Source organism: Glycine max, chromosome 4, assembly GCF_000004515.6.
Source record: "Glycine max cultivar Williams 82 chromosome 4, Glycine_max_v4.0, whole genome shotgun sequence".
In the NCBI taxonomy this organism is placed as follows: domain Eukaryota; kingdom Viridiplantae; phylum Streptophyta; class Magnoliopsida; order Fabales; family Fabaceae; genus Glycine; species Glycine max.
In genome coordinates this window covers 10,264,985-10,286,719 of record NC_016091.4, presented here as the reverse complement: position 1 = coordinate 10,286,719, position 21,735 = coordinate 10,264,985, and the positions used below count along the sequence as shown (strand labels likewise).

At 34.6% G+C, this 21,735-nt stretch overlaps 1 protein-coding gene across 1 annotated transcript in view; it reads right to left on the bottom strand.

Annotated features, from left to right (window-relative positions):
* The window catches only part of LOC106798471 (U-box domain-containing protein 14-like), a 98,648-nt gene that overhangs the window by 902 nt on the left and 76,011 nt on the right, over positions 1 to 21,735 (bottom strand). The gene's annotated exons all lie outside the window — the stretch shown is intronic.

Here is a 21,735-nt window from a genome sequence, read left to right as displayed (position 1 = left end):
ATCTAGAAATTGTTAATATACACACACACACACACACATATACCCAACTACAATATTAAAGCATAAGCACCCTTGAAACCCAGCATTTGAAATTAGTTACATAAATAACTGTTGATATCTATATTTGTCTATAATTGAATTTGACCTTTTGTATGTTCTTGTATGTGATCAGTGTAATTTGCTATATAAACAATTGTTGTTCATGGTGAGTGAACCTTAGATTCCCATTTGAGACTGAATGCAATGACTCTTGCGGACAGTTTGCATTAGTCATTGTATTTAGCCTTGAATTGTCCATTTGGACAGTTTGGGGAGACTGGTATTTTAATGTTAGATTCATTCACGAAGGTTATTATTATTTTCATTAATTTGATTAAATTTCGATTCAATGCATTTCAAGATGTTCTCCGAGTGCATACTTGATTATCGGGAAATTCATTTGATCGATGTCATGTCGTGTACTTGGAGACCAATGCGAAATGCTGCCGAAATTTAGTCAAATTTTTGTAAATAATGGTAACCCTGACGTTTGAAGCTAACATAAAAGACAGTTTTCCTAAATGGGATAGGGCCACACCTATAAATAAAAAAGTGAGATTTTCATGCATGGAATTGCTTAGATGGATCGAAGTTGGATGAATGAAAGTCACATGAGCCCAGAATATGAGGATGGCGTCGAACAATTCTTGCAATTTGCTTCAGAAAGAGGTCGACCGAATGAAGAAGGAAAATATTATTGTCCTTGCATCAACTGTTTGAATGGAAGACGACAATTACTCGATGACATACGGGACCATCTATTGTGTGATGGGATTAAGAAGAATTACACAACGTGGATATGGCATGGTGAAGTGACAGACATGCAGAGTGGGTCCCAATCTGAACTTTTTGATGTAGAAATGGGAGATCGGTTAGAGGACATGATTCGTGACCTTGGACAAGAGTCTTTCCAGCAAGCACACGCCCCTGTGTATGAAGAATTGCAGAGTGATTCTAAGAAGCCTTTGTATGCAGGGTGCAAGAATTCCTTAACCCTGTTGTCTACTGTGTTAAGTCTGGTTAATGTGAAGGCCAAGTATGGGTGGAGTGACAAAAGTTTCACCTCACTGCTTGAGGTAGTGCACAATCTGCTTCCAGAGGACAACACATTGCGTAAAAGTTACTATAAGGCGAAAAAGATATTGTGTCCGGTGGGTATGGAGTATCAGAAGATTCATGCTTACCCCAATGGTTGCATACTGTACAAGCATGAATTCCAAGAAATGTCCAAATGCCCTATCTGTGGGACTTCACGGTACAAAGTGAAGGATGAAGAAGAAAGTAGTTCTGATGAAAACTCCAACAAGGGCCCCCAGCAAAGGTTTTGTGGTATCTTCCAATCATTCCAAGGTTTAAGCGTCTTTTTGCTAACGGGGACGATGCAAAAGACCTTACATGGCATGCAAATGGAAGGATTTCTGATGGAATGGTCCGTCATCCGGCTGATTGCTCCCAGTGGAAGAAGATTGATGGTTTGTATCCGAATTTCGAGAATGAGCCAAGAAATCTTAGACTTGGACTAGCCAGTGATGGAATGAATCCATATGGCACCTTAAGCACTCAACACAGTTCATGGCCAGTTCTGCTAGTAATTTACAATTTGCCTCTTTGGTTGTGCATGAAGCGAAAATACATGATGTTGTCTATGATGATATCGGGCCCAAGACATCCAGGAAATGACATTGATGTTTATCTAAGTCCGTTGGTTGAAGATCTGAGAAAGTTATGGGATGAGGGGGTTGTAGTGTTTGATGCTTTCGCAAGGAGACCTTTGAAATGCGTGCAATGCTTTTTTGTACCATTAATGACTTTCCAGCATATGGGAATCTCAACGGTTACAGTGTTAAGGGTCATCATGCATGCCCCATCTGTGAAGAAAATACAAGTTACATACAACTTAAACATGGGAGAAAAAAGTCTACAGTAGGCATCGCCGCTTTCTAACACCTAATCATCCTTACAGACGAGTGAAAAAAGATTTTAATGGAAGTCAATAGCGTGATATTGCGTCAATACCGTTGACTGGTGAGCAGGTATATCAGCGGGTTCAACACCTAAATACTGTATTTGGGAAGACCCAAAAGAAGGATAAAAGTCAGAGTTGCATATGGAAAAAGAGGTCCATTTTCTTTGATCTTCCGTACTGGTGTGATCTTGACGTTAGATATTGTATTGATGTTATGCATGTGGAGAAAAATGTTTGTGACAGTGTGATTGGGACACTCTTTAACATTCAAGGCAAGACGAAGGATGACTTGAATACCCATCAAGATCTAGCTTATATGGGTATACGATCACAGTTGCATCCAAGGTCTGATGGGAAGAAAATTTACTTGCCCCCAGCCTGCCATACTTTGTCCAAGAAAAAGAAGATAAGTTTTTGTCAGTGTCTTCGTCGGGTGAAGGTTCCACAAGGATACTCTTCAAATATTAAGAGCCTTGTGCAGTTGAAGGAGCTTAAGCTTGTAAGGTTAAAGTCTCACAATTGTCACGTGCTCATGCAACAATTGTTAGCCGTGGCTATACGAGACATCTTGCCAAACAAAGTCAGGTTAACGATAACTCGCCCGTGCTTTTTCTTCCATGCTATATGTAGCAAAGTCATTGACCCAGTCATGTTTGATGAGTTGGAAAATGAGGCCGCAATTATACTGTGCTAGTTGGAGATGTATTTTCCCCCTGCTTTCTTTGACATCATGATTCACTTGATTGTGCATCTAGTCTGAGAAATCAAATGTTGTGGTCCTGTTTATCTACAGTGGATGTACCCGGTTGAGCGATACATGAAGATCTTAAAAGGGTATACAAAGAATCTATATCGTCCAGAAGCATCTATTGTTGAGAGGTACATTGCAGAAGAAGCCATTGAATTTTGTTCAGAATACTTAGAGAAGACTAAACCTGTTGGGCTTCCTGAGTCTCGGCATGATGACAGAGTGGGTGGTAAGGGTTCAAGAGGACTGCAGGTGATCACTCCAAGTGTAGAATATTTGTTACAAGCTCACTTGTATGTCTTGAACAACAGTAATGAAGTTTTGCCATACATTGTTAAGCATGAAGCTTTAGTCAAACAGAATAATCTAAAAATGTCAAAGAATTGGGTGTTGAAAAAGCATAACAAGACTTTCTGTGATTTGTTTAAAGATACAATCTTTGCATATGAGAATGCTTCAGAAATATTAAGAAAGCTAGCAGATGGGCCTAAAAGAAATGTTATAACCTGGCAAGGATACGACATAAACAGGTATTCATTTTACACAAAAGCACAAGATGACAAAAGTACAATGCAGAACAGCAGGGTCACCCTAAGGGCTGAATCTCAACACTTTGCAAGTGTCAATGATGCCAATCCCTGTGTAGCTTCCATCCTTTACTTTGGGTTCATTGATGAAATTTGGGAGCTTAATTATGTGAAATTTATAGTATGTGTTTTCAAATGTAAATGGGTTGACAGCAACATCGTGTGCACACCGATGATATAGGATTTACGCTAGTAGATCTAAAGAAACTTGGTTACCACAATGACCCTTTCATCATGGCAAAACAAGCTAGACAAGTATTTTACGTGCAAGACCCTTGTGATGAAACGTGGTGTGTGGTTCTGCAGGGCAAAACAGTTGGTGTTAATGTAGAAGATGATGATTCATACATGGACACCTATGTTAGTCCTTTGACCGCTCAAATCACTCGTAACGTTTTCGGAGAAGAAGAAGCTGACGACGTTCATGCTAATCGACATGATCATGATGAAAGAGAATTGATTAACATCGTCTAATGTAATTTTCTGCAGAGACAGAGGTCACCAAAGCAAGTAAGTGACAACTACATTTTTCTCTGATTGAGGCATCAATTTTTTGTTTCAATTTGCCTCCTTAGGACTTCATCCAGCTGATGTTTGTCGCCAGTTTGATCATCCACCACCCTTTTATTCTCTGTCTTCTCACGTTTATTGTTGTTAAACCCATATTTATGCTTTCTTCCCTTCATGTCTTGTTTCATCACAACTTTAGCTGAATCTACCATCTTCAACATAGTTGAATCTCCTGTCTTATTCTCCAATGACACACTTTGATGGCCTGTATCTCTTTTCTTTGTATGTTCTAGTGCTTCAGCTTCAGAATGCATAAAGCAATCGGAATTTTCCAGTGATCACCAAAGGCTTCTGCATCATCATTGACACTCTCCACCCTCTTTGGTTTATGCTTCTGTGTTTTCTTTCGTGCCTCCTCGTTATAAATCTCAGCTTTATTCGAGGTTGCACTAGAACGATCAGCACCAATTTGTGCTTCTTCCTCGTCTACCAGGTCAATATCTTTCCTTTCAACTTTTGTTTTGTAAATTACAGTGCAGTTTACAAAAGCAAAGGTGAAAGGAAAGATATTGAGCTAGTAGAGGAGGAATAGGCATGGATTGGTGCTGATCCTTCTAGTGAGACCTCCAATAAATCTGAGAATTATAAGGAGGAAGCACGGAAGAAAACACAGAAGCATAAACCAAAGAGGGTGGAGAGTGTCAACGCTGATGCAGAAGCCTTTGGTGATGACTGGAAAATTCTGATTGCTCTATGCATTCTGAAGCTGAAGCACTTGAACATACGAAGAAAAGAGATATAGGCCATCAAAGTGTGTCATTGGAGAATAAGACAGGAGATTCAACTTTGCTGAAGATGGGAGATTCAGCTAAAGTTGTGATAAAACAAGACATGAAGGGAAGAAGGCATAAATATGGGTTTAACAACAACAAACATGAGAAGGCACAAAAGAAAAGGGTGGTGGATGATGAAACTGGCGACAAACATCAGCTAGATGAAGTCTTATGAAGATCCTCCTCATTCTCAAAGAGGGGAACGAGCAACAATTTGAAGGTTGTACATTCTGGAACTAAAGAATTCAAAATAGCTAGTAATAAGAGGGATTTGTTTTTGGGATTTTCTGAGCAGCAAGAGCGCCTACGCACGAAGCTTGCACTTGAGGAGGGAAGGATATTTGCAGCTAATGAACAACTATCTTAATTATTTGTCCTTAAGATTTTACTGTTTGTTTTTGCTAATATGTAAATATAAATGGTATAAGGGTATCGCGTAAAAACATGGTCTATATTTACTTCTAAGATTGTTAGGGGTAAAAAGGACCATGTCCATAAGCCATAGCCTTATATTATTTATATTTACATATTAGAGAAAAGAACAGTAAAATCTGAAGGACAAATAGTTAAGAAAGTTGTTCATTAGCTGCAAATATCTTTCCCTCCTCAAGTGCAAGCTTTTTGCGTAGCCGCTGTTGGTGCTAAAAAAATCCCAAAAACAAATCCCTCTTATTACTAGCTATTTTGAATTCTTTAGTTCCTAAATGTACAACCTTCAAATTGTTGCTCGTTCCCCTCTTTCTTTTCTACAAAAAAGAAAATCAATATCAAAGAAAACATGGATGAAGTCCTAAGGATGCCATGTACATGTGTATTTCTGAAGATATAGTATTTATATTCCATCAAACATACATTGACTGTTGATTACATGTAATATACTTTTTATAACATGGTTGCCCCAAATCACAATTAAAAAGCACAACTACCAATCTTTCAGAGAGAGTCCTTTGGTTAATTTGTCTTGTCTCCTTATGTGGTGGGGTTTTGTTTAATAATATTATAGTTTTGCCTTCCAAAAATAACTTATGACTGATCCTCGATCTTTTCATTAATCCTATTTTGTATGTTATTGTATAAAAGATCATGGGTTCTCCACCTGCCTCCACTCCTACTCCTCCTCCTCCTCCTCCTCCTCTTTCTCCTCCTTCTCCTCCTTCTCCTCCTCCTCCTCCTCCTACTTCGGACGCATTGGCTTCGACGTCTGCCGTGAAGCGGACACACAAAACCTCACGTCTACGATCGTTGTCCACTAGACCACCTGGTGTTGAGAGACCAGTGGTGCATGCTGATCCTGCTACTGGGAAGGCCGACGGTCCCCACGGGAAGAAATTAAGAACATATTTGGGGATTGTGGCACGTGATAAGGTGGACATCACCTACGAGAACTGGAAGGAGGTTCCTACTGCTCAGAAGGACCTGATTTGGGAGGATATTCGGGTATTTCTCTTTTCTTATTTGATTTTGTGTAATTAATAGCCAAAAAATACATTATTGTAACAAATAAACTTTGTTTGATGTTGTCAGGAGGAATTTGATGTCCCAGAGAGGCTTCTGACAGTAGGACAAAAAGGAAGTTACTACAGACCGTGGGGGAGAGATGGAGGCAGTTTAAATCAGACCTCACGAAGAAATGGGCCCTTGCAGCCGATTAGGACGGTGTCGAGGACACTGTCTGTGACAAATACGGCATCAGCAAGGAAAAGTGGGCCCAGTTTTGCCAGACTCACAGAGACCCTTCTTGGGAGGTATGTTCCTTGCCATTTAAGTTGTTTTTCATATTAAACATGATGTTGTTATACTTCATTCTACCCATTTCAAACATTATTGTTTAATTTTTTCAGGATGTGCGCATCAAGGCACAGGCCATCCAGAAGCAGAATACTGCCCCCCACGTTTTGTCTCGTGGGGGTTATGATTATTTGAAACAGAAGCTCCTGACTGAGAAGACAAAGAAGAAGCTGCAGTAAGCTACACAGTCAGGAAGCGTTGATGGCGTCATCGACCCTCCATCCCCGGTCAGATGCCACGTGAAGTGGAAGATGGCCCGCACGAAGAAGACAGGGGAGATGACGACTGAGGCCGCAAAGGAAATCGCTGAGAAGATTGTAAGTCATTTTCAACTAACCATTACGATTATGTTTGAATATTTTTAGAATGCCATGTACCACTATGTGTTTTCTGTGCAGGATTCGTTTGAGGAGCAGGCCACACAAGGATCGTTCGTCCCCCATGGACATCAGGATGTTCTAGCCGCTGCTATTGGACGTCCAGAGCACCCTGGACGTGTCCGTGCTGCTGGAGCCAGTGTCACCATCAAGAAATACTTTGGATCGGCTCCACGGACGTCCCGCAGCGCTTCCTCCCTGCCTCTTGATGAATTATAGCAGCTGACCCAGCAGATCAGGGACCAGCTAGAGGAGTCCATCACAGAGAAAGTGACGAGGCAAGTCATGGCATCCTTCAGCCAGCTTCAGTCGCAGATGCAATCTCAGGAACTTCCAGTGCCTCCTGAGCCTCTGGTTGGTCCTGGTCCCTTTGGTCCTCGAGTGAGCACAAAGGGGAGTTGTGTTGATCCCTCAGGAAACGATCCTGAGATGGGTGACTCTGACAGGTGCGGCTTGTACATAGAAGCAGATCCTGCTCACCTGGTTGCCATGGGGAGAGTTTATGAGGGATCCGCTCTTGTTCATAACACTCCTTTGTTGTCTGGCCAAGTAAAGGTGAGTGTGGAGGAGGTTACAGATGCAGATGCTCAAGTTCCTGTACCCACTGATGAGGTTTCCTTAGTGGGGCAGGCACTTCACACCTTCTTTGCTTGGCCGACACATCTGGTCAAGTCTTTATCACAACAGGTACTTATTGTCCTTACTATATGTTTCTTCTTTTTAAATTAATTCATTAAGCGTGCCTCAAATTTGGCAATTTAACTTTGTTTCATGAAAAGGTAGTTGTGTCTCCGCCAAAACCACCTCCGAAGCCCCATCCGGAGGTCGATGATCCGCTGTATCTGATGACATTGACCATCCCAGAGCTTTTCTTGAGGCCTTATCAGGTTAGATGGGATGCCACCGTCTTCGGGGCCGTTAATCCAGATTTCCCCCTGTACATAAAGCACGAAGACCTCTCCGAAATCGCACACGGTGGTCAATGTCTCAGCATATCAGTGTTACAGATGTGGATTCTTTATATAAAAGGCTTTTAATTACCTAAGTTATGGCTTTCAATTCATAAATATTTAACTTTTACTTAACATAAACAGGCATCTCACTGAAACATGTATGCGAGTGGGGAATTCTGATATCTATGGATTCCTCGAGCCATAGTCCATTCAGAGGTCTGGGCAATCACAGTTTGAATCTGAAAGTTACATAAAGAGTTAGATGCAGAGTTCACAACGCGATGTGTATCTTGGAGCCTACCTAAATGGGTAAGTCACAAAATAACAAAATTTAATTAATGTTTACTAATGTACTAACCCATTTTAGGTTCCACTGCAGCGGACACTGGCAGATGGTGGTCATCCTGCCCAAAGAACACTTAGTTGTCTGGTTTTGTTCATTGCATAGCAGGCCAGACAACTACCTTAAGGGGATTATTAATAGGTTAGCGTTCTTTTCAATACATTTGCATTGTAATACCTCAACGTACAACACCAGTTTTTAGTTGTTACTCATATGGAACAGTGCTATCAAGGGTCTTGATGATGCTCCACAGCCTAAATCAAAGGCTTTTGCTAGGTGGATTGTCGTCAAGGTATGTCATTTACATAAAACTTCCACTTATATATATTTCTTTATGTGTCTGTACACTAGTTGTTTAATTAATATCCAAATTTCATTATGTATTTAGTGTAATAGACAAAAAGGAAGTACTGAGTGCGGCTACTATGTGATGCACTGGATGTCCACCATCATTTTAGGAACTTTTAGAAATAATTGGGAAGCGGTAAGTTTATTTCAAAGAAAATCGATTTATTTATAATTTGTATTACATTATTAACTTATTATGATTCATTTCATCGTGCAGTATTTTAACGATCCTAGACCATTGGAGCCACAGAGATTAAAAGCATTGCGGATCCAGTGGGCACAATTTTATCTCCGAGTTAGAGATCAGGCCTAGGATTTAGGGACATTTTTTTACATTTCTTACATTTTCTATGTAACATGAACATTGAATTCATTTGGTGATTGTTCTTTGTAATAAATCAATTATTTGATGTTTATTATCATTAAAACTGCTTGAAAGCAGAATAAAATGTTTATTTGCTGTGAATTGGCCCTCCTAAAATTGCATTTGACAGGTACAATTTTGGGTTTACTGTAAAAACAGAAAGTATATATAAAAAAAATACTTGAAAACAACATCGGTTATTAACAAAAACCGATGTTAACGTTTGTATATTAACATCGGTTATTTGTGTATAACCGATGTCAGCGTTTGTATTTTAACATCGGTTATTTGTAGATAACCGATGTCAACTATTGTACATTAACATCGGTTAATTATAAATAACCGATGTGAATATTTCAATATTAACATCGGTTATGTACATAACCGATGTTATACACAAAGAACTACACCAAATAAGTGTATGCATCATCAACATTGACATCGGTTTTCTAGCAAAACCAATGTTAAGGGCATACATTAACATCGGTTTTTTTAGAAAACCGATGTTAAACTAACATATTAACATCGGTTTTACTGGAAAACCGATGTCAACGTTCATCATGCGTACACCTTTTTTGTTGTTGTTCATTGTGTTTAACATCGGGTATTTAGAGAACCAATGTTGTCATATGTATGTTAACATCGGTTCTCCAAAACCGATGTTAACATTCAAACATTCAACATCGTCACTTTCAACATCCGTTTTAGAACCGATGTAGAATGTTCTAAATAACCGATGTTGAAAATATATTTTCTAAGAGTGTGACTATGGGAGTTCAAGCTACACCAAACTTATACAATCTGAGTTTGGGGTGTGAAGTCCTGGAATCCTGTCTTGTATTTAAAACACAATATTGGGAAAAACGACCACTAATCCAACTCATATTTTGTTCAAGGACTACACACCAATCAAGAGATATACGAACAATATAGGAAAATTAAACTTATGACTATGGGAGCTCAAGCTATACAAAACTTATACGTTGAGAGTTTGGGGTGTGAAGTCCTTGAATCTTGTCCTGTATTTAAAACAAAATAATGCGAACAATGACCACTAGTATAAAGGCTTAATCCAACTCATATTTTGTTCATGTAAGACTATTATGATAGGAAATTAGAAAAGAAAGTGCATAAAAATATGCTAGCTTTAGTCACATTACCTGTAAGGGTATAACTTGTAATAAAAAATATTATTCTTTTAAATGGGATTTCAACGTGGATTGAGACAAGTAGTTAAAAATTTAATATGAGTTTATATTAATTTTATGGGTGTGTGTGTGAATTTCTAATAAATAAGTTAAGAAAAACATGTGTGATTCAACATTAAAAAAATGTACAAATGTGGCGATCAAAATTGATAAAATGATAATGAGATGTCAGAATCCCTTTTGAGCATATCATGTCTCTCAATAGGGGGGAGCATTTTCACTATTTTCGTTGATAAGAAGATAAGAATAATTAATATGGACATAAATTACCAACCCTGAAAATCAACAAACTCAGAAAATAAAAATAATCTTGCCTTTGTCAATGGAATTGAAGTTGGTATAGTGGTTGTTATACCATTACTTTAAGTTTTCTACCTTTCCCCTCTCAATGAAAGTAAAACATTTTAGATATCTTTATCGATAAAAAATATATATGAAAGTACGAAGTAATTAGAAGAACATACAAATATACCTCCAATCAAGAGATATACGAACAATATAGGAAAATTAAGCTTGTGACTATGGGAGTTCAAGCTGCACAAAACTTATACAATGAGAGTTTGGGGTGGGAAATCCTTGAATCCTGGCCTGTATTTAAAACACAATAATGCGAAAAATGACCACTAATCCAACTCATATTTTGTTCAAGGACTTCACACCAATCAAGAGATATACGAAAAATATAGGAAAATTAAACTTATGACTATGGGAGCTCAAGCTGCACAAAACTTATACGTTGAGAGTTTGGGGTGTGATTTCCTTGAATCCTGTCCTGTATTTAAAACAAAATAATGCGAAAAACGACCACTAGTATAAAGGCTTAATCCAACTCATATTTTGTTCTTCTAAGACTATTTAGATAGGAAATTAGGAAAGAAAGTGCATAAAAATATGCTAGCTTTAGTCACGTTACCAATAAGGGTATAACTTGTAATAAAAAATATTATTCTGTTAAATGGGATTTCAACATGGAGTACGACAAGTTGTTAAAAATTTAATATGAGCTTATATAAATTTTATGGGTGTGTGTTTGAATTTCTAATAAATAAGTTAAGAAAATATGTGCGACTAAACATTAAAAAAATGTACAAATGTGACGATAAAAATTGATAAAATGATAATGAGACGTCGGAATCCCTTTTGAGCATATCATGTCTCTCAATAGGGGGGAGCATGTTCACTATTGTCGTTGATAAGAAGATAAGAATAATTAATATAGACATAAATTACCATTCCTGAACATCAACAAACTAAGAAAATAAAAATATTCTTGTCTTTGAAAATCGAATTGAAGTTGGTATAGTGGTTGTTATACCATTACTGTAAGTTTTCCACCTTTCCCCTCTCAATGAGAGTAAAACATTTTAAATGTCTTTATCAATAAAAAATATATATGAAAGTACGAAGTGATCAGAAGAGCATAGAAATATACCTCCAATCAAGAGATATACGAACAATATAGGAAAATTAAGCTTGTGACTATGGGAGTTCAAGCTGCACAAAACTTATCCAATGAGAGTTTGGGGTGGGAAGTCCTTGAATCCTGGCCTGTATTTAAAACACAATAATTCGAAAAACGACCACTAATCCAACTCATATTTTATTCAAGGACTTCACACCAATCAAGAAACATACGAACAATATAGGAAAATTAAACTTATGACTATGGGAGCTCAAGCTGCACAAAACTTATACGTTGAGAGTTTGGGGTGTGAAGTCCTTGAATCCTGTCCTGTATTTAAAACAAAATAATGCAAAAAATGACCACTAATATAAAGGCTTAATCCAACTCATATTTTGTTCATGTAAGACTATTTAGAAAGGAAATTAGGAAAGAAAGTGCAAAAAAATATGCTAGCTTTAGTCAAGTTACCTATAAGGGTATAACTTCTAATGAAAAATATTATTCTGTTAAATCGGATTTTAACGTGGATTGAGACAAGTAGTTAAAAATTTAATATGAGCTTATATTAATTTTATGAGTGTGTATGTGAATTTCTCATAAATAAGTTAAGAAAAATATGTGCGACTCAACATTAAAAAAATGTACAAATGTGACGATCAAAATTGATAAAATGATAATGAGACGTCAGAATCCCTTTTGAGCATATCATCACTCTCAATAGGGGGGTGCGTTTTCACTAGAGTCGTTGATAACAAGATAAGAATAATTAATAAGGACATAAATTACCATCCCTGAATATCAACAAACTCAGAAAATAAAAATAATATTGCCTTTGTCAATAGAATTGAAGTTGGAAAAGAGGTTGTGATACCATTACTGTAAGTTTTCCACCTTTCCTCTCTCAATGAAAGTAAAACATTTTAGATGTCATTATCAATAAAAAATATATATGAATGTACGAAGTGATCAGAAGAACAAACATATATAACTCCAATCAAGAGATATACAAACAATATTGGAAAATTAAGCTTGTGACTATGGGAGTTCAAGCTGCACAAAACTTATACAATGAGTTTGGGGTGGGAAGTCCTTGAATCCTGGCCTGTATTTAAAACACAATAATTCGAAAAACGACCACTAATCCAACTCATATTTTGTTCAAGGACTTCACACCAATCAAGAAATATACGAACAATATAGGAAAATTAAACTTATGACTATGGGAGCTCAAGCTGTACAAAATTTATACGTTGAGAGTTTGGGGTGTGAAGTCCTTGAATCCTGTCCTGTATTTAAAACAAAATAATGCGAAAAACGACCACTAGTATAAAGGCTTAATCCAACTCATATTTTGTTCTTCTAAGACTATTTAGATAGGAAATTAGGAAATAAAGTGCATAAAAATATGCTAGCTTTAGTCACGTTACCAATAAGGGTATAACTTGTAATAAAAAATATTATTCTGTTAAATGGGATTTCAACGTGGATTACGACAAGTTGTTAAAAATTTAATATGAGCTTATATAAATTTTATGGGTGTGTGTGTGAATTTCTCATAAATAAGTTAAGAAAAATATGTGCGACTCAACATTAAAAAAATGTACAAATGTGGCGATCAAAATTGATAAAATGATAATGAGACGTCGGAATCCCTTTTGAGCATATCATGTCTCTCAATAGGGGGGAGCATTTTCACTATAGTCGTTGATAAGAAGATAAGAATAATTAATATGGACATAGATTACCATTCCTGAAAATCAACAAACTAAGAAAATAAAAATATTCTTGTCTTTGTAAATAGAATTGAAGTTGGTACAATGGTTGTTATACCATTACTGTAAGATTTCCACCTTTCGCCTCTCAATGAGAGTAAAACATTTTAAATGTCTTTATCAATAAAAAATATATATGAAAGTACGAAGTGATCAGAAGAACATAGAAATATACCTCCAATCAAGAGATATACGAACAATATAGGATAATTAAGCTTGTGACTATGGCAGTTCAAGCTTCACAAAACTTATACAATGAGAGTTTGGGGTGGGAAGTCCTTGAATCATGGCCTGTATTTAAAACCCTATAATTCGAAAAACGACCACTAATCCAACTCATATTTTGTTCAAGGACTTCACACCAATCAAGAAATATACGAACAATATACGAAAATTAAACTTACGACTATGGGAGCTCAAGCTGCACAAAACTTATACGTTGAGAGTTTGGGGTGTGAAGTCCTTGAATCCTGTCCTGTATTTAAAACAAAATAATGCGAAAAATGACCACTAGTATAAAGGCTTAATCCAACTCATATTTTGTTCATGTAAGACTATTTAGATAGGAAATTAGGAAAGAAATTGCAAAAAAATATGCTAGCTTTAGTCAAGTTACCTATAAGGGTATAACTTCCAATAAAAAATATTATTCTGTTAAATCGGATTTTAACGTGGATTGAGACAAGTAGTTAAAAATTTAATATGAGCTTATTTTAATTTTATGAGTGTGTATGTGAATTTCTCATAAATAAGTTAAGAAAAATATGTGCGACTCAACATTAAAAAAATGTACAAATGTGGCGATCAAAATTGATAAAATGATAATGAGACGTCGGAATCCCTTTTGAGCATATCATCACTCTCAATAGGGGGGTGCGTTTTCACTAGAGTCGTTGATAACAAGAAAAGAATAATTAATAAGGACATAAATTACCATCCCTGAAAATCAACAAACTCAGAAAATAAAAATAATATTGCCTTTGTCAATAGAATTGAAGTTGGTAAAGAGGTTGTGATACCATTACTGTAAGTTTTCCACCTTTCCCCTCTCAATGAAAGTAAAACATTTTAGATGTCTTTATCAATAAAAAATATATATGAATGTACAAAGTGATCAGAAGAACAAACATATATAACTCCAATCAAGAGATATACGAACAATATTGGAAAATTAAGCTTATGACTATGGGACTTGAAGCATCACAAAACTTATACAATGTGAGTTTGGGGTGTGAAGTCCTGGAATCCTGTCCTGTATTTAAAATACAATAATGCAAAAAATGACCACTAATCCACCACATATTATGCTCAAGGACTTCACACCAATCAAGGGATATACGAACAATATAGGAAAATTAAACTTATGACTATGGGAGCTCAAGCTGCACAAAACTTATACGTTGAGAGTTTGGGGTGTGAAGCCCTTGAATCCTGTCCTGTATTTAAAACAAAATAATGCGAAAAATGACCACTAGTATAAAGGCTTAATCCAACTCATATTTTGTTCATGAAAGACTATTTAGATAGGAAATTAGGAAAGAAAGTGCAAAAAAATATGCTAGCTTTAGTCACGTTACCTATAAGGGTATAACTTGTAATAAAAAATATTATTCTGTTCAATGGGATTTCAACGTGGATTGAGACAAGAAGTTAAAAATTTAACATGAGCTTATATTAATTTTATGGGTGTGTGTGTGAATTTCTCATAAATAAGTTAAGAAAAATATGGGTGACTCAACATTAAAAAAATGTATAAATGTGGCGATCAAAATTGATAAAATGATAATGAGACCTCAGAATCCCTTTTGAGCATATCATCACACTCAATAGGGGGGAGCATTTTTGTCGGAAAAATAAAATAAAAATGAAGGAAAATAAATACGAAGAAGATGCACAGTCTTGAATTAAATAACAAAATAACAGTAGCAAAATAAATTTAATTGACATCACATAAATAATGCATTATAACATACAATGAGCACAATGAAAAATTAAATCAAGTGAAAGAATTAAATAGCCTGGGTTGAAGCGCGTAAACGCTATCCTTAGAGAGAAAACACCCCCACTGCACGGGTAAGACATTCTGAATGCGCTCCTCTCCCAAGATACAACAACCTGTTGGTTCCGATCGTGTGCAGCGAAAGGATCCCCAAACCTTATGAACACCAATGCTCTTACTCTCAAGAAATAAATTATTTTATAAGAAAAGAAATAGAAAATTTTGTGAAAAGGGATGAGACTGTAGCTCTGTCATGTTTTTAGAAAGGAGGAAAGAGAATATATTGACCCAGATCACCTAAAGCAACAAACAAAATACGACTGTTGGAAACTAACCTACAGTTGTCAAAACAAATCTAACAAACTAGTTGACTCATTAAAACAAAATCTTAAGAAAATCTAAAATAAATATTTTATTTTATAAAATGGAATTAATATATATTTATAAATTTTAAATTAAAACACAAATATTTACCAACATTCCCCCACATAATTTAAAATTTTAAAATATATTTTCTAAAAGATAATTTGCATAAAAACATAAGAGAAAGAGCATGTGATATGGTATTTCGGTATAAGGAACCTTCCGGGTTTGAGCCTTATACCTAGTGTTTATGAACTTCCATCCGAGAAAAATGTAGTGACTTGATTGTCTTGAACTACATATTCTTTAACCGGACTTTAGTACACAACCCCTACAATATTGGCGTTCAATTAGGTTCTAATCAATCGTAGCGCGTTACACCGCCTTGCGCTTGTATCTTGTTTCGTGAGTGTCACTTAGAGATTAGCCCATATCTCACAGTGGTGGCCCCACCACCACACTCACTAGGTGAATCCTCAAAGAGTGGGTTGTGACCCCCACCCCTACAATAATTATCATCGGATTCATTAAGAGGTATTTTTTTTTTTTTACCAAAAATACACATATATAAATACCTCAACCTTAATATTGCCACAATTTATAATACACCTCGTCATAGGAATGAGAAACGGAATAGCTCCACCAAATTTCATTTTGGTGTACTTTAGTCAACAAACAATTTCGTTGTTACCCGTTGAACTCCGTTCATGGGATCACCAATCACACGGAGACGGGTGTCCATTGTTGTAACTAAATAATGAGCTTTAATCTCATTCCCCTCGACGACTCAAATACTTGTTGACATGTCAACCTTTTTGTAAGCGGATCCGCAATATTATTTTCTAACCTGACAAAGTCAAGAGAAATGACACCATGAGAAATCAAATTTCTAATAGACTTATGTCTCACTCTTAAGTGTCTTCTTTTTTCATTAAAATTTTGCTTGTCACTTTATAGATATAGCAATTTGACTATCACAATGCATTGGAATTGGAGGTATATGCTTATTTAACAATGACAAATCACATAATACATTTTTAAGAAATTCAGCCTCACTAGTAGTAGTATTTAAAGCAATAAATTTTGCTTTCATGTGAAATAATAATTTATCTGGTAGATTTTCATGATACTGCACAACCAGCTAAAGCAAAAACATAACCACTTGTCAATTTTATTTCATCAAAATCAGAACTTCAAGTTTGTATCACTAAATTCCTCAATTACTTTTCAATCTACCAACTGCATATGCAATGTCAAGCCTAGAGAAGTTTGTCAAATGTAACATAGAACCAATAATTTGAGAATATTCATGTAAAAAAAAAATTAGTTTACTCAAACTTTTTTTTTTAACTCAATAGTTGAGTCATAAGGAGCAGAAACATGTTTCACATCAAAATGATTAAACTTCTTTAATATATAGCTTTTCAACATAATAAGATTGGATAAAAAATCATACCATCATTTTTCTCTATAAGCTTAATACCCAAAATCACATCTACACAACCAAGGTCTTTCATATCAAAATTTCTAGACAAGAAAAACTTCACATCATTTATGAAATTCATTTACTACCAAATATCAATAGGTTATTCAGATACAAACATAAAATGACACGTTCATTATTCTTAAATTGTTTCACATACACACATTTATCACTATCATTAATTTGAAAATCATACAAAAGAATAACTTAATCAAATTTTTGTGTCAATGCTTTGGAGCTTGTTTCAAACCATACAAAGATTTAACAATTTATTTTTCAAGAAAAAATATTTTCAAAGAAAGTCACATCTCTAGACTCCATAATAGTACCATTAGAAATTTCAGATACTTCTGAATTAATAACTAAGAATCTATAAGTAGTATTATGTAAAAAATATCCAACAAAATATAATTAATATATTTTTTTCAATTTTCCTTTTCTTATTAATAGGGATATTAACCTTTACTAGACACCCCCACACTTTAAGATATTTCAGATTTGATTCTCTTTTTCTCCATAGCTCATAAAGATTTTTTTAAATTTTTTTTATAAGGTACTCTATTAAGAATACGACAAACAAAATATAAAACTTCACCAAAGTGTTTATTTTAATGTTTTTGTGTGTTATATTTTCACAGGCTTATCTTTTATCAATGAGTTATATATAAAGAAACAATCAGTCAACATGTAGCAACAAAATACTTGTCGTAGTAATAATAACGTTAAACAATAAAAATTAAAAACCAAACAACAAATGTCCTGATTTTAAAGACTTGTGTTCACAGGATCATTTGACCAAGTAAAAGATAGTTTTCTAATCATATAGGAATGAAATTAGAAGTATGCTTTTAGTTTTTCACATAAACTAATTCTAAAAGCATTTTCTCTTCAAAACCATCATTAATGAAGAAAATATATTTTAAATTTCAAATTATAAGAAAATATTTTTCAACAATCTCTCATTAATGTAAAATTTAAGGAAATGAAATAATATAATAACACATTTTTAATAAAGCATAATACATTGTGTCTTCATCCATTACTTTTTCAGACTTACTAAAAGGGGAGTCAATCATATTCATGACTGATATTTTGGTAAAATAAAATGCTACTGCAGAAAAGACTATGCAAGAAGAAAGTGATAACTAATTTTTCTCTCTAAGACTGTTGGAAAAATAAAATAAAAATGAAGGAAAATAAATACGAAGAAGATGCACAGTCTTGAATTAAATAATAAAATAACAGTAGCAAAATAAATTTAATTTACATCACATAAATAATGCATTATATCATACAATGAGCACAATGAAAAATTAAATCAAGGAAAAGAATTAAATAGCCTGGGTTGAAGCGCGTAAATGCTATCCTTAGAGAGAAAACGCCCACACTGCATGGGTAAGACATTCTGATTGCGCTTCTCTCCCAAGATACGACAACCCGTTGGTTCCGATCGTGTGCAGCGAAAGGATCCCCAAACCTTTTGAACACCAATGCTCTTACTCTCAAGAAATAAATTATTTTATAAGAAAAGAAATAGAAAATTTTGTGAAAAGGGATGAGACTATAGCTCTGTCATGTTTTTAGAAAGGAGGAAAGAGAATATATAGACACAGATCACCTTAAGCAACAAACAAAATATGACCGTTGGAAATATGACCGTTGGAAACTAACTTACAGTTGTCAAAACAAATCTAACAAACTAATTGACTCATTAAAACAAAATCTTAAGAAAATCTAAAACAAATATTTTATTTTATAAAATGGAATTAGTATATATTTATAAATTTACATTAAAAAACAAATATTTACCAACAATTTTCACAATAGTTTTTGATAACAAGATAAGAATAATTACTATCGACATAAATTTCCAACCCTGAAAATCAACAAACTCAGAAAATAAAAATAATCTTGCTTTTGTAAATAGAATTGAAGTTGGTAAAGTGGTTGTTATACCATGACTGTAACTATTCCACCTTTCCCCTCTCAATGAAAGTAAAACATTTTAGATGTCTTTATCAATAAAAAATATATATGAAAGTACGAAGTGATCAGAAGAACAAACAAATATACCTCCAATCAAGAGATATACAAACAATATAGGAAAATAAAGCTTGTGACTATGGGAGTTAAAGCTGCACAAAACTTATACAATGAGAGTTTGGGGTGTGAAGTCCTTGAATCATGTCGTGTATTAAAAACACAATAATGCGAAAAATGATCACAAATCCAACTCATATCTTGTTCAAGGACTTCACACCAATTAAGAGATATACGAACAATATAGAAAAATTAAACTTATGACTATGGGAGCTCAACCTGCACAAAACTTATACGTTGAGAGTTTGGGGTATGAAGTCCTTGAATCCTGTCCTGTATTTAAAACAAAATAATGCGAAAAATGACCACTAGTATAAAGGCTTAATCCAACTCATATTTTGTTCATGTAAGACTATTTAGATAGGATATTAGGAAAGAAAGTGCATAAAAATATGCTAGCTTTAGTCACGTTACCAATAAGGGTATAACTTGTAATAAAAAATATTATTCTGTTAAATGAGATTTCAACGTGGATTGAGACAAGTAGTTAAAAATTTAATATGAGCTTACATTAATTTTATGGGTGTGTGTGTGAATTTATAATAAATAAGTTAAGAAAAATATGTGCGACTCAAAATTAAAAAAATGTACAAATGTGGTAATCTAAATTGATAAAATAATAATGAGATGTCGGAATCACTTTTGAGCATATCATGTCTCTCAATAGGGGGAGCAGTTTCACTATAGTCGCTGATAAGAAGATAAGAATAATTAATATGGACATAAATTTCCAACCCTGAAAATCAACAAACTCAGAAAATAAAAATAATCTTGCCTTTGTCAATAGAATTGAAGTTGGTAAAGAGGTTGTGATACCATTGCTGTAAGTTTTCCACCTTTCCCCTCTCAATGAAAGTAAAACATTTTAGATGTCTTTATCAATAAAAAATATATATGCGAAAGTAAGAAATGGTCAGAAGAACAAACAAATATAACTCCAATCAACAGATAGAGAAGCAGCTTACAAAAGATATAGGAAAATTGAACTTATGACTATGAGAGCTCAAGCTGCGCAAAATTTATACAATGAGAGTTTGGGGTGGGAAGTCCTTGAATCCTGTGCTGTATTTAAAACAAAATAATGCGAAAAATGACCACTAGTATAAAGGCTTAATCCAACTCATATTTTGTTCATGTAAGACAATTTAGATAGGGAATTAGGAAAGAAATTCCATAAAAATATGCTAGCATTAGCCATGTTACCTATAAGAGTATAACTTGTAATAAAAACAATATTATTCTATTAAATGGCATTTCATCGTGGATTGAGACAAGTAGTTAAAATTTTAAATGAGCTTATATTAATTTTATGGGTGTCTGTGTGTGTGAATTTCTCATAAATAAGTTAAGAAAAATATGTGCGACTCAAAATTAAAAAAAAGTACAAATGTGGCGATCAAAATTGGTAAAATGATAATGAGACGTCGGAATCCCTTTTGAGCATATCATGTCTCTCAATAGGGGGGAGCGTTTTCACTATAGTCGTTGATAGCAAGAAAAGAATAATTAATATGGACATAAATTTCCAACCCTGAAAATCAACAAACTCTGAAAATAATAATAATCTTGCTTTTGTAAATAGAATTGAAGTTGGTAAAGAGGTTTTGCTACCATTGCTGTAAGTTTTCCACCTTCCCCCTCTCAATGAAAGTAAAAGATTTTAGTTGTCTTTATCAATAAAAAAATATATATGTGAAAGTAAGAAGTGGCAGAATAAAAAAATATATATGTGAAAGTACGGATATAGAAGGAGCTTACGAAATATAACTCCAATCAACGGATATAGAAGGAGCTTACGAAATATATAGGGAAATTTATACAATGAGAGTTTGGGGTGTGAAGTCCTTGAATCCTGTCCTGTATTTAAAACAAAATAATGCGCAAAACGACTAGTAGTATAAAGGCTTAATCCAACTCATATTTTGTTCATGTAAGACTATTTTGATAGAAAATTAGCAAAGAAGTTTCATAAAAATAAGCTAGCTTTGGTCACGTTACCTGTAATAGTATAAGTTGAAACAAAAAATAGTATTCTCTTAAATAGTATTCACATGGTACACAACCATCTTTGAGAAAATGTTCAGAACTAATATTTTGCTTGCTGTCAATAGGGATTTCAATCAAATTACAGATATTGATTTATTGTAAGATAAAACTGATTTGGACTACAAATCTCAATTTAACTGGTGACGTTGTGCGTGTGCACGAGTCCGCGTGAGTGTGTGTAAAATAAATTGAGAAAATGGTGAAATAATGTTTTCCTTTTCGGGCATGTCGTATCCTACAAAATCAAAAATAGATGTGGATTTTACATTTGAATCCTTATTCATATGTTTTTCAATTCAACAAGATTTTTTCATATGCTGTATTTATCATGAAATTCGAGATTCCGAACCTTTCGTTTCAACCAAAGGAGAAATATTACTTGTGTTGAGAATTTCTAACCTAGAAGATAGATGTCCCAATTTTAACATTGCAAACAAGAATACTCATAAATAACTTAAGAAAAATATGTGCAACTCAACATTAAAAAAATGTACAAATGTGGC